We start from the raw sequence: 16,690 nt of genomic DNA on the forward strand, positions 1-16,690 counted from the left end.
ACCAAAATTTCATGGAACATAATCATGCCTCATTAATTCAATTTTTATCAAATTTTCAACTTAACTTAGCTCAAATTCATGTTTAAAAATATGTAAAAGCAAAGAATACGGCACTAACCTTTTTGAGCAAAATTTTTCCTTAGCTAACTTCAATTTTTCCTTCACTTTTTCCTCTTCAAATTGCTGCCTCTAACTTGCCCAAGGTGTAAGATCAATTTTCATGAAGAGGTTATGAGGTTTTATGGTGTAGTTGAGTGAGAAATGGAGCTTAGGTGATGCTTTAATGGAGGAAGAGAGAGGGAGGTGTGTTTTAATGGGAAGAAGGTGATGGATAGTAGATTGTGTTTTCAATTTTAACTCATTTTATCCCTTTTTAATGAGTTTGCTTAATTGTGATTGGTGGAGAGTTAACTAATGATATCATGTGACGTCATAATTAGCATTTTCTTTTATTTTCTTTTTTTCTCTTCTCTACTCATTTTCAATTTAATTTTTAGCAATATTTATTCATATTTTAGATGATAATAATTATTTACTTAATTAGACAAGTCGGCCAAAAATTATCTCTGAAGACGAAATGACCAAAATGCCCTCCGTTTGGCTTAACAGACTAAAATTATCTGTACCGATTGAAAAATTTTTCTAAACCTTTTCTTTGCATTCTAATGCCATAGAAACCTCAATGACTCTTCTCTGGAGTCCTAAAAATTATTTCATGAATTTTTCCCCGAGTTTGGGGTCGGTAACTGTCTTTACCGATACTTCCCCATACGGTCACCCATCACTAGGGCACCATCTCATTTAATTTGGTTGTATTTTATTTCTAAAATTTTTCCTAAATTTTTCTTATTAATACTTGAGTTATTTATGATTCCTCACTCTAGTCTAAATATTTTTTCAGAGGTTCTAGCTGTCCGGATCGACACCGGTCACCGAAACAGTAGAATGTACGAAATTGCTACAGTGAGGGTGTTACAATTGCTGTAGTTGATATCTCATGTAACATCCTAGGCAAATCCCACATCGGCAAAACACGGGAGAGATGCTGGGTTTATAAGTTGGCGGTTCGTAACCCCTAGTGATGCGTTTTAAAACCGTGAGGGCTTCAGCCCAGAGCGGACAATATCACTAGTGGACTGGGCCATTACATTTGTGGTATTAGAGCCGCTCTTCATGCAACCTTGAGCGATGGTGGGGCAAACCTTAGCAAGGACGCCGAGTCCCATAAGGAGGGTGGATTGTAACACCCTAGGCAAATCCCACATCGGCAAAACACGGGAGAGATGCTGGATTTATAAGTTGGTGGTTCGTAACTCTTATTGACGCATTTTAAAATCGTGAGGGCTTCAGCCCAAAGCGGACAATACCACTAGTGGGCCGGGCCATTACATTTGTGGTATCACATCTCTCTCGTGTTTTGCCGATGTGGGATTTGCCTAGAGTGTTACAATCCACCCCCCTTATAGGACTCAGCGTCCTCGCTGAGGTTTGCCCCACCATCGCTCAAGGTTGCACGCGAAGCGGCTCTGATACCACAAATGTAACGGCTAGGTCCACTAGTGATATTGTCTGCTCTAGGCTGAAGCCCTCACGGTTTTAAAACGCGTCACTAGGGGTTACGAACTGCCAACTTATAAACCCAGCATCTCTCCCGTGTTTTTCCGATGTAGGATTTGCCTAGGATGTTACAATCCACCCCCCTTATGGGACTCAGTGTCCTCACTGAGGTTTGCCCCACCATCGCTCAAGGTTGCATGCGGAGCGGCTCTGATACCAAATTGTAACAGCCCGATCCTTCTCCAGTTAGTATTGTCCACTTTGGCCCATGGGCCTCATGGATTTGTCCCTTGGGAGGTTTCATTCCCAAAAGCGCGCTGACCAGGTGAGGAAGACTCCCACATATATGGCCCAAATCTTTTCTTCCCATTTCCGATGTGGGACACAAAGTTTCCACCCCAGTGCGTAGCTGGTTGAACAAGCACGTCCCAACCCCATCCCTTGGTCGTGATAAGCCCACCAGCTTCCGCCTGGTGCGTCCTCGCACCACACACTGTACTAGAGGGAGTCCAGCTCTAATACCACAAATGTAATGGCTCGGCCCACTAGTGATATTGTCCGCTTTGGGCCAAAGCCCTCATGGTTTTAAAACGCGTCAATAGGAGTTACTAACCACCAACTTATAAATCTAGCATCTCTCCCGTGTTTTGCCAATGTGGGATTTGCTTAGGGTGTTACATCTTATATGAATGGTGAAATTTTAGAGAGAAGACCAAGAGACATGAATGGTGTGTTGATGTCAGTAAGAGGAGATTTCTCCTTCTCTTCAAGTTTAGATCGTACCTTTGGCTATTGAAGTCTACATAAGCAAGGGAAATAATATTGTGATGACCTAGTATATAAGAACTTGATAGGCACCAGTTTGTACACATTCTTCTTAAAAAGAAAATGACAGTAAGCGTGTACCTGAAGTTATGTATGAAAGGACGATTAGAGTAGTGACAGGAATTAAGTCGAGTTAGTCAACAAGGCTCGCAACCCTTCTGAATTATAAGCTAGAGGAAGAGTTAGTTGTGAATAAGTTTTAGTGGATGAAATTGTTGCTGATGGGTAACTTTAAGGTTAAAGTCTGGAGATTCATGGGCAGTATGTGTGGTTGTATTAAGGAGAATGAACACGTGAAGTATCTTGATTGAAATTATAGCCTAGCACGCATTTCCCATAGCCATGTTAGTTCAGCTGCAACTTATAGTTTCAAGGGCTCCTATCTAACTATGATGAGCAATTTCCTACAAAGGGTAGTTGGGAATGATAATGTTTTAATGGTTAAGTTAGAAAAGGAGACACAAAAAGAATTTTTTAGGGTCAATTACAAGTGCAACATAATGTGAAAGATGTGCTGATAGGAGTCAATCATAAGGTTAGAATCCCAGAAGTATTGGAACTAGTAATCAAGATAGGACTAAGAGATAAAAAGAAAGTCAAAGTAGATGTTAGGATGGATATCCTTGAAGGAAAGGCATAAGGGTGAGAGAGGACAAAGGTTAAAGAATAAGTACAATAAGTTGGAAAGATGTCAACACTAGCAGAAAAAAAAAAAAAAGAAGAAGAAGAAGAAGAAGAAGAAGATAAGATCCAAAGGATAGGTGAAAAGCTCAGTAGAGTTGGTTACAATGATGAGGATAAGAAGGAATAAGTACGCTAGGGACACACTAAGGGATGTTTAAAACAAATTATGGTTAAATGGTAAGATAAAGGAATAATGGAGCCTCGATTTAAGTACCAATGTGTCAGGAAGCACGTCAGATAGTAAGAAATTTCAAGTAGAAGACAAGTAACTCTCTTTTCAGAAAAGGATTAGGATATGATAAGTTGTTTTGATTGGATGGCTTAGGAATACGTAGGCTTTTGTTAGGTTAGAGAAGAGGCCTAGCCCACTTTCTACTATTAATAGATAGAATATGAACGCTCAACACTTGGATAGAGCTCTACATAACTAGTTACATAAGATGGACAGAGGTTTATTTGAGGACCTTAGTAATGACATAAGTAAATTAGGAATTCGAAGTATCATCAGAATGGGAAGATGCATAAGTGTTGACCAATGGGGCCATAAGACAAGTAAAGATGTCAAATAAGATACCTATGATAGGTGCTACGAGAAAGCATCTCATAGAATACTATAGGATAAGAAACATAAGTCATGTCTATAGGAAGCAGAGATTATTGAAACAGAGGTATGGGGACTGAAGTTACTAAGAGATACGTTAGGGCACAATGAAGGAAAGGTAAGCACCAAAGCTGATAGAAGTTATGAGATATCAAGTCAAACATAGTGGAAGTATAGTGAGTACTGAAAATGTCAGAAAAAGGTTAAGGAGTGGTTTGAGGTATGAGTTTCACTGTGAAATGACGATGATAGCTTGGATACTACAACAGGCAAAAGAGCTATGTGGATCCGAGGCAAAAGGATGTAGAGTTTATAGTGGGTGATTATGTATTCCTAAAGGTCTCCCCAATGAAAAGTGTCATGAGGTTTAGGAAGGAAGGCAAGCTGCCATCTAGATACATAGGACCTTTTGAGGTTATTGATAGAGTTGAAACAGTTGCTGAGGAAGTGGAGTTACCACTAAGTCTATCTCACGTCCACCCAGTGTTCCACATTTTCATGCTTAGGAAGTACATACTTGATCCTTCCCATGTGTTACAACCGGTACAGTGGAGTTGAAGGAAAACCTAACCTTCGAGGAGTAGCCAATAGTTATAGTGGACTTTCAAATGAGGCAGCATGGTCAAAACAGATCCCTATGGTTAAGGTTTTGTGGATGAGCCAATCAGTAGAAGAGTGTACCTAGGAGTCAAAGCAGGACATGTGTAATAAGTACCCGTACTTGTCCACTGTGTAATCTTATAATTCTTTATTTTGTCTTGTGTAAAATTCGAGAACGAATTTTTGGTAAAGGGGGGAAGGGGGAGAATGTAACACCCCTAATTTTCAAATAATTATTTTATATGTAAATATAAATATTTTAGTCTAATCCTTGGTGTTGTGGGCTTTGCATAGGTACTTTTGTTTCGTGGCAATTTGACCGTCGCCCGGATTTACAATTTTGAGCTGAGCAGATAAGCTGCTGGAATCATTTTGGAATCGGGTCAAAGTTATAGGTTACCTCACCATTTTCAGATGCCCCAAACGCGTTCCAAGTGTCAGAATTGGCATAGGTAAACCCGAACTCCTTATTTCTTCAATTTTATAGTACTAGGTTTAGAATAAAATTTCATAAAATATTCATGGGTAGTTAAAAAATTATAATTTCTTTTGTATTAGCTTAGTAATATTGCTAAGGACTGTAGAGCAAAATTTTAGAGCTCATTTTGGTAGTTTTTGCAAAAAGTGTTAGTTGTAAGGACTAAATTATAATTTTTCAAAATTGTAGTTGTTGACTGTTTAGATGGGCCCAGGAGGGGCCATGTGATGTGATTGAGTTGTGTGACTTGTGGATATAGAAGTGTATTTTTTAGCTCTTTTATAAGTTGGGTAAGTCCTAGGTATAGGGAGAATTCTGTCAGATTTTTGGCACAACTTAGGGTATCTTTGATTCTTTTTAAGTTATATTGAGTCAATTATATTAAATAAATGTAATGTAGTTGTCAGGTAAGCCGGGACAACCTTCCTTCTCCGCCCAGCCACCACATTGACCTAAGTTTACGTCTGTGAGTAAAATATTGATTTTAATTATAATTTCGATATTATTATATGTTCAGGCATTCCCATGCATCACTTATAAATATATATCTATGTAGTTAAACACTAGGCACATTTTATACTACATTCTTCATTGATAAAATGTTATGGATGTTGTTTTATGGTAATTTAGAGCAGTGTGCGTGTGTTGGCGTGCTTATGGTGTATGGCATTGGATATGGACAGGACGGATAGACGCGGCTGGAGCTTGACTTGCTGGGACCCGATCATTTTATGGATAAGTCGGGGTAGGCAAAGCTCGAGATGATCTCGCTGGCCCCCGCATTTAGTCCATTAAGCAAAAGTCCAGCTTGAGATATACTCGCTGGCAGATGTTGGATTAAAAGAGCTATATAGGAGATCAGCTCCCATATATGTACTGTTTGAATATTATATAGGTGTGTGAGTACTCCAAATTACCTTTTTGTTATTTACGATGTGATTTGTGGATGAAAACTATGAAGGTATTGCATTCCACTCTTTAGAATACATTAGCTTTAGATAGCTATAGAAATTGTACTTAAAATCGGTATTTTACTCTCTGAGTCAAACACTCAATCCTGTTCACTCTTTTTTTTTTTTTTCAGGAAACAGGAGGTCCTTTATTAAGTTCTAACTTGCCTCTCTCCTTCGCAGGTCGTTTGGTAATGTCTGTTATGTTTTGTATAATTTTACTAAACTCTAGAACTCCACATGTGTTAGAAGTATTTTATTTGATTTGGGTCTGTAATATAATGCCATGTTAGATCTGTAAATCTATTAAATGCATGTATGATTGGATTGGAAGAGGGAGCTGAGCTCCTATTTGATTTTATGACATGATGAGTATGTGGAGGGTGAGTTGAGCTTCCCAAATTGTTATATATTGTGCTTGCAGGTCCGGTGAGTCAAAAACTCTCCTTTGGATGGTCCATATTATGGCCTGACTCTGTCCAGTTGATTTCTTGAAATTGGGCTCAATATGAGCCTTATGATTAAGTTAATGAATAGTTAGGCTTACTATGGGCCTCGGAGGCTTTAAGTTGGCCCAAGTCCTAGTGTCTGCCCGGTCCATAAGTTGGATCGTGACAAATATATTGAACAATTTAGTGATAAATCCGTCAATCCATTACTAATACTTTTTTTTTGAAGGATTTTTTTTTTAATTTTTTACATGACTTACGGACAATATAATTAATACAATAATAACTCCCATTTTCATTTCATTCTCTCATCTCTTATTTTTTGAAAATAAAAAAGAATTAACATTTTTCTCATTATTTAAAGTTATTTATATTGAAAATATATAAAAAAAAAATTTATTAATCTTTTATTTACTGTAAAAATAATGGGATATAATAGAAGAATGGCTTAATGCTTTTAGATTTTATAAAATCATACATATATTTATATTTTGTCGCTTAAACGTATTAGCAACGAGATTTTTGGTAGTGGCTATAAATCCATTGCTAATTTAAGAAATTGACTTTCAATAACATATTTTAGTCTGTCGCCAAAAACCCTTATCTCTAAGATATCAATGATAAATCTGTTACTAATAGTATTATTCATTTGCAACAAAATTTTGGTCCGTCACTAAATTTCTCCCTAGTACTTTAAATATTATGGTTTGTATTTGATTTAATTTTATGTGGTTTGATTTTAGTTTGAGTTTAATTTATAAAAAAAATTATATATTTTTTATTATAGAGCGTTAAATCTAAATTACTATTTAAGTTTTAAAATTAATTGATTATTTTACATTTTTTAATATATATAAATACTATTAAATTAATATAAAATATATTTAAATTATTTTTCTATTATCTTAAATTATATTAATATAAAATAATTAATAACTATTTATTAAAACATCAATTTACGCTGTGAGTCGAATTTATAATAATTGAATTCAAATATTAATATATCATTTTTACAATTATAATAAAAAAAATTAATTGTAATCAAATTATTTAAATTTATTAATGTGTAATTAGTCAAAATAATATATATATGCTTCCATACTATTCCTTAATTTTACGACATTTATAGTGAAAAATATTTACATATACATTAAGACTATGTTTGATTCAATTTTATGGTAAAATTTATTATATTTACAAATGAATTTTATGATAGAATTTATTTATAAATAAATTTCTTTATTTGATATATTTTATATTAAATATGAAATTTATTTTTAATAAAATAAATTTTATATTTAAAATAAATAAAATAAAATAAAATGATACAAAATAAGAGGATAATTTTATCATTTGAAATATATATGATTTTAAGTTTGAAATTCATTTGTAAATGCAACTAATTTTGATAGAATTTGATGTAATTATAATAAATTCCATGGAATTGATTATTAAGAATTCCAAATGAATTTTTATTTAAACTAACATTAAAATTTTAAACTTACAAATGAATTCTACAAAATTTTATAGAATTCATTTACACTAAAAACTGCTCAAAATTTTATAATATATTCAAAATACAATAAAAAATTTATTTATAAAATTAATTTTGGTTTTAGTTATTTGATTTTGTTTAAATAGAATATGTGTTGAATTTGGATTTAATTTGATTCTAATTTTAATAAAGAATCAAAAATCAAATTAAATCAATAACATAAATTTCAATTCAATATTTGTAATATTAATTTTATTTTATCTCAATTCGATTCAATTCTCAAGTTCAGTTTAGAGTACAGAAAATGGTTCACAACCGTAATGGCAACAAAGAGAAGCAGAGGCGAAGAGCCATTCTCCACCACCATCCTACAAGGGTAACATGAAAATAAATAAATAAATAAATAATTTTTTCATGTGAAGTCTTTTTCTCACATTATTTTAACTTTTGTTTGAATGGAGGAATTTTAAATATAAGATTTAAATTTGATAAAAGTATATATTTTGTTCAATTGATTAGAGTCATGAGCCTCTAAAAAATTTTTAATAAGTATAATGATATTATTTGAAATTCATAATTTAACAATAATTTATGCTAAAATTAAATTCAAATCTTTTTATTTTAAATGTTGGTATCCAAACATAGCATAAGAATTTAAAATAATTTTTCATTTTAAATTGATAAAGTCTTATAGACCAAAGTACAAAAATATTTTCTACATGGATGGTTTTGAATATTCTTATTATTTTACAAGTAATTTTTAATTAAATAGAAATATATTTTTAATTTTACTAAATTATAAATTTAAAGCTTTGATTAAGAGACAAAGTAGTTGCAAGCTGAAGACATTAAGGTTAGATAATGGCATAGAATATACTTGTGAAGAGTTGGGAATTAATCTCAAGTTGACTGCGTGCTAATGGGGTGTTAGAAAGGAAGAATAAGACAATAGTTAAAACGGGTGAAATGTATGATATTGGAAATTAGATTTGTGACTTAGAAGGGATTTAGAGATATATCTTTTTCTTAATTTAAATAGGCTATAGAAATTTTTTTCCATATAGAATAGATCTCATATTCTAGTATTATTTTTAAATTGAGTGTGGTTCATAATTAAATTAGAATTGATGATTAACACTATAAATAGAAATATTGTGAAAAAGTTGTAACAACCCAAAATTTTTAAATTATAAATAAAATGAAAAGGAAATATTATGTTATTAATGGTAACAGGGTTGAGCGGGGCTCCCCTAACTTCAGTTTTTTATGGTTATCAAATTGGGTTGACTCGAATAAAAATATTTTATTTTATTTTATTTTATTTTTATTTATAAGTTAGGCCTAAGTTTTTGGGCCTTGGTTATGGATTTGAGAACAGTAAGGCTTACTACGGGCCTCGAGGGCTTTATGCCGGCCCAGCTCCTAGTGCCGATCCGGCCCATAGGTTGAGTCGTGACAAAAGTTATTTGGTTTTATGCTAATAAAGAAAGGCTCTCGCCCATTGTAGAAAATGGTTTTCAGCTCACGGAGTAAGTAGCTTTGTTAATTGATGAGGAGTAACTTTGTCTATTGATTGTGCCTCTTTATAGTCTTAGAAAGAGGTTTCAACTTAAAGTGGATAAAAAATATAAAATTTAAGAGAAATGAATTTTTGTCCATTGACCATTTGTGGTAATGGTATGCAGTTCCACTTGGGTTCGGGATTTTCATAGAAACTGAAATTGAACCAAAATTTCAATACGATTCCGGTTCTGTTCTTTTTTATTTCGATTCCAGTTTGATATGGTTCTTGATTTTTCAATTACAGTTCAGTTCGGTGCGATTCTAATTCAGTTCTCTATTCTTAAAACAATTTTATATAATTATTTTCTTAAAAAATCATATTTGAAATAGCATTTAAGTTTTAAATTGGGTTATTAATGCATAATATATTAAATAATATATATTTTAGTTATTTCTAAATTATACAATCTTTAACTATAAAATACATATATAATAATAGTATAAGTATATATATTAATTCATAATTATATTCTTTTGGACCACGTTGGGCATCCCAGGCATCCACTCTCCAACCCCTCTCCCACCGTGTGAGTTGAGAGGCCCTGGGTAGGGGCCCACATGGGCCCCATCCGGGGGGCATTATACACCACCAAGGTCTCTTGAGTTGGATATTACTAACCTCTCCAAGATTCGAACTCGGGACCTGGGGTAGCTTATCGTGGCTCTGATATCATTTGAACTAGAAAAGCTAGCTTGTCCAGTCAAGGCCCAGAATTATTATGCAGTCCAGCTTTTGTTTTCAAAACCCTAGGAAGAATCTGAGAAAAATAAAGAAAATAGTTTGGAAACTCTGTTCAGGATGAAACCCAAACAGAGTCAGAACCTACTTCACCTACCTTTTCAGCCATTACAGAAAATGTAAACTATGAACTTAATGTACTTGAAAAAGAGTTTGAAGTAGACAAACAATATTTGCATGATGATTTTTATTCTCCTAAAAATCATAAAAAGCAAATGTGATTTTTCAAAAAATTCAATGATCAAAGGAAAGAAATTCAAAAGGAATATTATGACTTTATACACCAACATAAAGTTCATATTCTTTTCTTTGATTGGTTTGAAATGTATACTAAACAGCATAACATTTCATATCCATTTTCCAAAACTCCAAAAACTTTCAAAAAATCAAATCCAGTTTCAAAACCTTCTCAAATTTCAAAACCTAAACAACAGGAGTCAGAAGATAATCAATCGGAGTTCATTGCAGCTCTGAAAGATCTTCTAAAGAAAGCAAAAGAAAAACTGTCTGATAACCCTATTACTATTAGGAATCGAACTCCTCATAAAAAGAATTCAAAACAACAGGTTTTAAAGGAACAAAACCCTCAAGAAACCTTTGAATTACAAAACAAACCTCTTCCAAAATCAATCCCAGAATTACAAATAGAAAGTGAATTCAAAATCTCTGAATCCACTGACAATCATAAATCATTACAAAAAGAAGAATTAGTCATTCAAAATTTGAATACTAATTTTTCAACTTCCTCTCCAAACTCCAACCAGGAGTCTGAAGAAAACGTGCCTTTACAAAAAGATGGATTAGTTAATAATTTATCCAATTCAGACTCTAAAATTGAATCTGAAGAAAATGCAAAAAATGTCAACATGCTTTTAAAAAATCAAGAATTAGTCTTAGATGTTTTAAAGCATGAAGAAAATCCTGAAGATCAGAAAAAACTACAAAACCCTCCAGTTCAATGCCTTCAAAGAGAAATAAAAGTCACTAAGAATGAGCTTAAACAGCTTAAAGAGAAAAAAGCACAGGACTCAAAAGCAATCCAGCTTTTGTTTTCAAAACCCCAGGAAGAATCTGAGAAAAATAAAGAAAATAGTTTGGAAACTCAAAAACCTCCAGAAGATTTTCTTTTCATCCTCAATCAGATCACCTCCAGAAAATATTTGATACAAATTTCCATTGTTTTTTCAAAAGATTTCAAAATCAATACAATTGCCTTATTTGATACAGAAGCAGATTTAAAATGTATTAAAGAAGGAATTGTTCCAAAGAAATTTTACGAAAAAACCACAGAAAAACTTTCAGCTGCAAATAATTCAAAAATGACTATTAGCTATAAGACAGAAGCCTCCATAGCTAATGGTAATTTTCTTTTCAAAACCTTATTCGTAATTGTTCAAGATATTCATCATAGTGTAATCTTAGGGACTCCTTTCATTAACTTGATAACTCCCTACAAGGTTAATGATGATAATATCTCCTTCAAAACTACAAAACAAACTCTTGTTTTCCCTTTCGTTACAAAACCAAAAACAAGAAATCTTTATATTATAAAAACTTGTTCCATTTATAATAATGAGATTAGTGTTTTAATAGAGAGAAAAAAGCAACACTTGTTGTATTTACAGTAAGATGTTTCTTTAATAAGAATTGAAAAACAATTACAAAATGATTTGGTGAAAAAGAAAATTTCGGATTTCAAAACCCAAATTGAAAGAGAAATTTGTTCTGATTTACCAAACGCCTTTTGGAACCGAAAACAACATATGGTAGATTTACCATATGAAAATGATTTCAATGAAAAACAGATACCTACAAAAGCCAGACCAATCCAAATGAATGCTGAACGAGAACAACATTGTCGTTCAGAAATTTTGGATTTAAAGAAAAAGGGATTAATTATAGAATCTAGATCTCCTTGGAGTTGTGCAGCTTTTTATGTAAACAAAAATTCAGAAATAGAAAGAGGCACTCCTGGATTAGTAATTAATTACAAACCTTTGAATAAAGCCTTGAAATGGATCAGGTATCCAATTCTAAACAAAAAAGATCTTTTACAAAAACTTCATTATGCATTTGTATTTTCCAAATTTGATATGAAATCAGGATTTTGGCAAATACAAATTGATCCAAAAGATAGATACAAAACCGCATTCACAGTTCCCTTTGGATAGTATGAGTGGAAAGTCATACATTTTGGCCTGAAAAATGCTCCATCAGAATTCCAGAGAATTATGAATGAAATCTTTAATCCATATTCAAAATTTTGCATAGTCTATATAGATGATGTTCTTGTGTTCTCGGAGTCAATTGAACAACACTTCAAACACTTAAGAACATTCTTCTCTGTTACAAAACGAAAATGGCCTTGCCGTTTCAAAATCAAAGATTTCTCTTTTCCAAACCAGAGTTAGGTTTCTAGGTCATTATATATCCCAAGGAACTATTACTCCAATAGAGAGAAGTCTATAATTTTCAAACAAATTTCCTGACAAAATCTTGGATAAAACCCAGCTACAGAGATTCTTAGGTAGCTTGAATTATGTCTTAGATTTTTGTCCAAATATTAATCGTCTAGCAAAACCCTTGCATGATAGGTTAAAGAAAAACCCTGTTCTATGGACAGATCATCACACTGAAGTGATTCGTCATATTAAAAAACAGGTCCAAACCATTCCTTGTCTGCATTTAGCAGATCCATTAGCCCCTAAGGTAGTCGAGACAGATGCCTCAGAGTTAGGTTATGGTGGAATTTTAAAACAAGTTCAAAACGGAAAAGAACAAATAGTTCAATTCCATTCTGCACATTGGAATGATTGTCAAAAGAAATACTCTACCATCAAAAAAGAGATTCTTGCAATTGTCATGTGCATACAAAAATTTCAAAGTGATTTATTAAATCAAAAATTTTTGCTTAGAATTGATTGCAAATCTGCCAAAGAAGTTTTGCAAAAAGATGTTCAGAATCTTGCATCAAAACAAATTTTTGCACGATGGCAAGCAATTTTAAGTATTTTTTATTTTGAAATTGAATTTATAAAAGGAGATACAAATTCCATCCCAGACTTTCTAACCAGAGAATTTCTTCAAAACAGGCCAATGCTCAGAAAGAAAAATACCAAAGCTGAAGCCTTAACCTCTACAAAACCAAACCCTACAAAACCAACCATCTCTTCTACAAAACTATTCAAACTTAGGCAGACATGGTCGAAGCAGAAGAAGAAGATCAAACAAAACTCATTGAATCTCAGGCTCCAAAAACAGACAGCCAGATTAAAAAATGGATAGAATCACTGTCCAAATCTCCTGAAGTTCTTCAGGCTCTACAAAACATAACTCAGGCCAATCAGGCCCACAAAGGTAAATCTACATAACCTATTTCCAAAACCCAGGAGAAAGGAGAGTCTTCCTCCCAAAAAACCCTTTCTCAAACTTTTCAAAACATTTCTCCAGCCCATGAGATTTTACAAATAGATTTTCAAACCGATGTTTCCCAACCAAATTCTTCTCAAATAGTTTCGTCTCAAACAAAATTAAAAAAGAAGTCTTCGGAATGGATTACAAAAACCCATTTTCAAAACGTTTTGATCATAGAGGATGAGTTCTTACACCAAGATGCCTCTATGGCAATTTCAAAAGCCTTTACAAAAGGATGGTATTACAAACCTTGGGATCTTTCTAAAACCCGAGCCTATTACCAGGCAATACTTGAATTTACTGGCTCAGCAAAATTCAAACATTTTTATCTAAAAGAAAATCATTCTGATCCGGCTTATTCAACTTGCCACATACAAAACATCCTTAATCCTTCTGATTGGGGGCAAGAACTTACAAAACCAAAAATCTTCTCATTATCATTTCAAAACAAGATTGACCATTGCCAACATTTCAATTACTGGGATTACCAACAGGCATGGTATAATACCTTTCTCATACAAAATCAAAAGAATAGTCATTCATGGCTATTCTATTTCCAAAAAACATTTGATCCTTCCAAAACCCCTTCATGGTTTGCTCAGTGGTGGAAGTATTTTAGTGCACTACCTGAAATTCTTAGACCAGAAATATCAGAGAGTTTAAACCTTCTCAAAACCCATTACAAACCCTCACCCAAAGAGAAAAAGTTTCCTCCTCTTCTCTTGTTCTCTTCAAAATTCTTTTTACCTTGGGTTCTTATCTGGTTTTTTGAATTTCGACCCCAAGATGGATTGAATACAATCATCAGAAAATTCAAGGTAAAATGGTGGGATTCATTTAATATCCCGGAAGCAATTACAAACCAAGGGGTAAAAACCTGGCTTAAGGGAAAAAACCTTTTGCCACCAGCTCTTATACAAAACTTTTCAAATCAATTGTTTTTGGCCCAAAGATCACATGCCATGGCAAGATTAGCAGGAGCTAAAAATGATGAAGAATATTTTGCAATAATGGAACAATTATTGCAAAACAGAACCAATTCTTCTGCAACCAATTCTGATTCAGAACCCATCATAGACTTGGGAGATGATGATGAAGAAGGTTGTGGTACCTCTTCACAAATATAAAATCTGTTATAAAAATAAAAAAAAAAAGAAGAAGAAAAAGAAAAAAGAAAAGAAAAAGAAAAAATTTAAGACCGGCAAAAGAAATTTATGGCAGCAAAATTATCCATTTTCTCTTCTTTTCCCTTTTATTTTAATTTTTGTAATCATTTTTACTTTTGTAATATTTTCTTTTTCTCTTCCTTTATTTCAAAACCAGTCAAGACACTGTTCACCTGTCATATCTTATACTGTTCACTTTTTTACTGTTCGCATGTGAAGGAGACAAGAAGCACTGTTCACATGTGAAGGCATCAAGTGGCAGACACTATTCAAAACCTACAAAATTATAAAATTGCCCCTGGTCACTTCTATATAAGGGGGCCCTTATCCAAGGCAAAGGGAAGCCACTTCAAACCATTCTTCAAGCCTCTTGAGCCCAAGCTTCTCCCCTTCAAGCTTCTGAAGCCGAGAGAATCCAAAGAAGGTCCTGAAGGAGTTTCACCCCGAGGTGAAGAAAGGAGCAAGAAGGTTGATTCACTTTCCATCTTGCCCTACCTCTACCTCACCTACAAACCTACAAACCTTGTAACTTCCTTGTAGTAGATCTTAGGAAGCTCATGTGCTGAGCAACCTCTGTAAGTCCTACCCGGAATTACATCTCCAAAACCTTTGTACAAATCTTACAAATTTTATAAAGTTTTGAAGTAAGTTTTTCTTCAATTCTTTTCCTACAAAATTACAAATATTTCTTTCTTTTACATGCATATGGTCGGTTCAACCGCCTGATCTGCATAAATATACGTATATATGTTCATAACGGACTGGCTCTGCCGCTTATTAAATATATACATGTACATTCATATTTAAATTTCAAGTTTAATTTTAATTTTGTTAAGTATATATATTCTTAACGGACTGGCTCTGCCGCCTATAGAATATATATATTTAATCTTTAATTTACAAATTTAATTTTCATTTCTGAAGATTTTCCTTTCTTGTGCATTTTGTTTATTTCTTTAGTTATTTATATATTGTTCAAGATCTACATTATTGCTTCTTCCCTGTTAGCTCATCCCCCATTCGATCCCGGTGCGTCCTTGGTATCAGAGCCACGATAAGCTACCCTAGGTCCTGAGTTCGAATCTTGGAGGGGTTAGTAATATCCAACTCAAGAGACCTTGGTGGTGTATAATGCCCCCCGAATGGGGCCCATGTGGGCCCCTACCCGAGGCCTCTCAACTCACACGGTGAGAGAGGGGTTGGAGAGTGGATGTCTGGGATGTCCAACATGGTCCGAAAGGATAATAATAATTCTGGGCCTTGACTGGACAAGCTAGCTTTTCTAGTTCAAATGGTATCAGAGCCACGAAAAGCTACCACAGGTCTCGAGTTCGAATCTTGAAGGGGTTAGTAATATCCAACTCAAAAGACCTTGGTGGTGTATAATGCCCCCCGAATGGGGCCCATGTGGGCCCCTACCCGGGGCCTCTCAACTCACACGGTGAGAGAGGGGTTGGAGAGTGGATGCCTATATATATATATTACAAGTATATAGTACATTTAAAAAATATAGAAAAACACATGTATAAATTCAGTTCTCTGTTCGGTTTGCTTTCAATACGATTCTGATTTGGTTCGGTTTGGGCTGAGAATTGTGCACAACCTTATTTTATGGTGTAACTATTAAAATAATAAATATATTAAGTTACGTTTAGAGAAAACTAAGATGGACTAACTAATATATTTACTGTAACATCTCACGCGGAAAGGGGAAAGACATCGGCTTGAGCAAGGGGCTTGCTAGTGACTTTGTCCAAATGGGGGGCAGGAATAAACCGAGTCCCACATCGGAAAGGGAGGGCAAAGTGATGGGCTATATAAGTGGCAAGCCTTCTAACCTGGATAGCATTCTTTTGGGCCTCCAAGAAGGGGTCCAAGGGATAAAGCCGTGAGATCCAGTAGGCCAAAGCAAACAATACTATCTAATGGGCTAGGAAGGGGCATTACATATGGTATCAGAGTTGACCTCTCGCCATACTGTATGGTTTGGGGATGAACCAGGCGAAAGCTGGTGGACCTATAACATCTCGTGCGGAAAGGGGAAGGACCTCTACTTGAGCAAGGGGCTCGCTAGTGACCTTGTCCAAATAGTGTGCAGAAATGAACCAAGTCCCATATCGGAAAGGGAGAAAAAAGTGATGGGCTATATAAGTGGCAAGCCTTCTAACT

The sequence above is a fragment of the Hevea brasiliensis genome, chromosome 15, assembly GCF_030052815.1.
Source record: "Hevea brasiliensis isolate MT/VB/25A 57/8 chromosome 15, ASM3005281v1, whole genome shotgun sequence".
In the NCBI taxonomy this organism is placed as follows: Eukaryota; Viridiplantae; Streptophyta; class Magnoliopsida; order Malpighiales; family Euphorbiaceae; genus Hevea; species Hevea brasiliensis.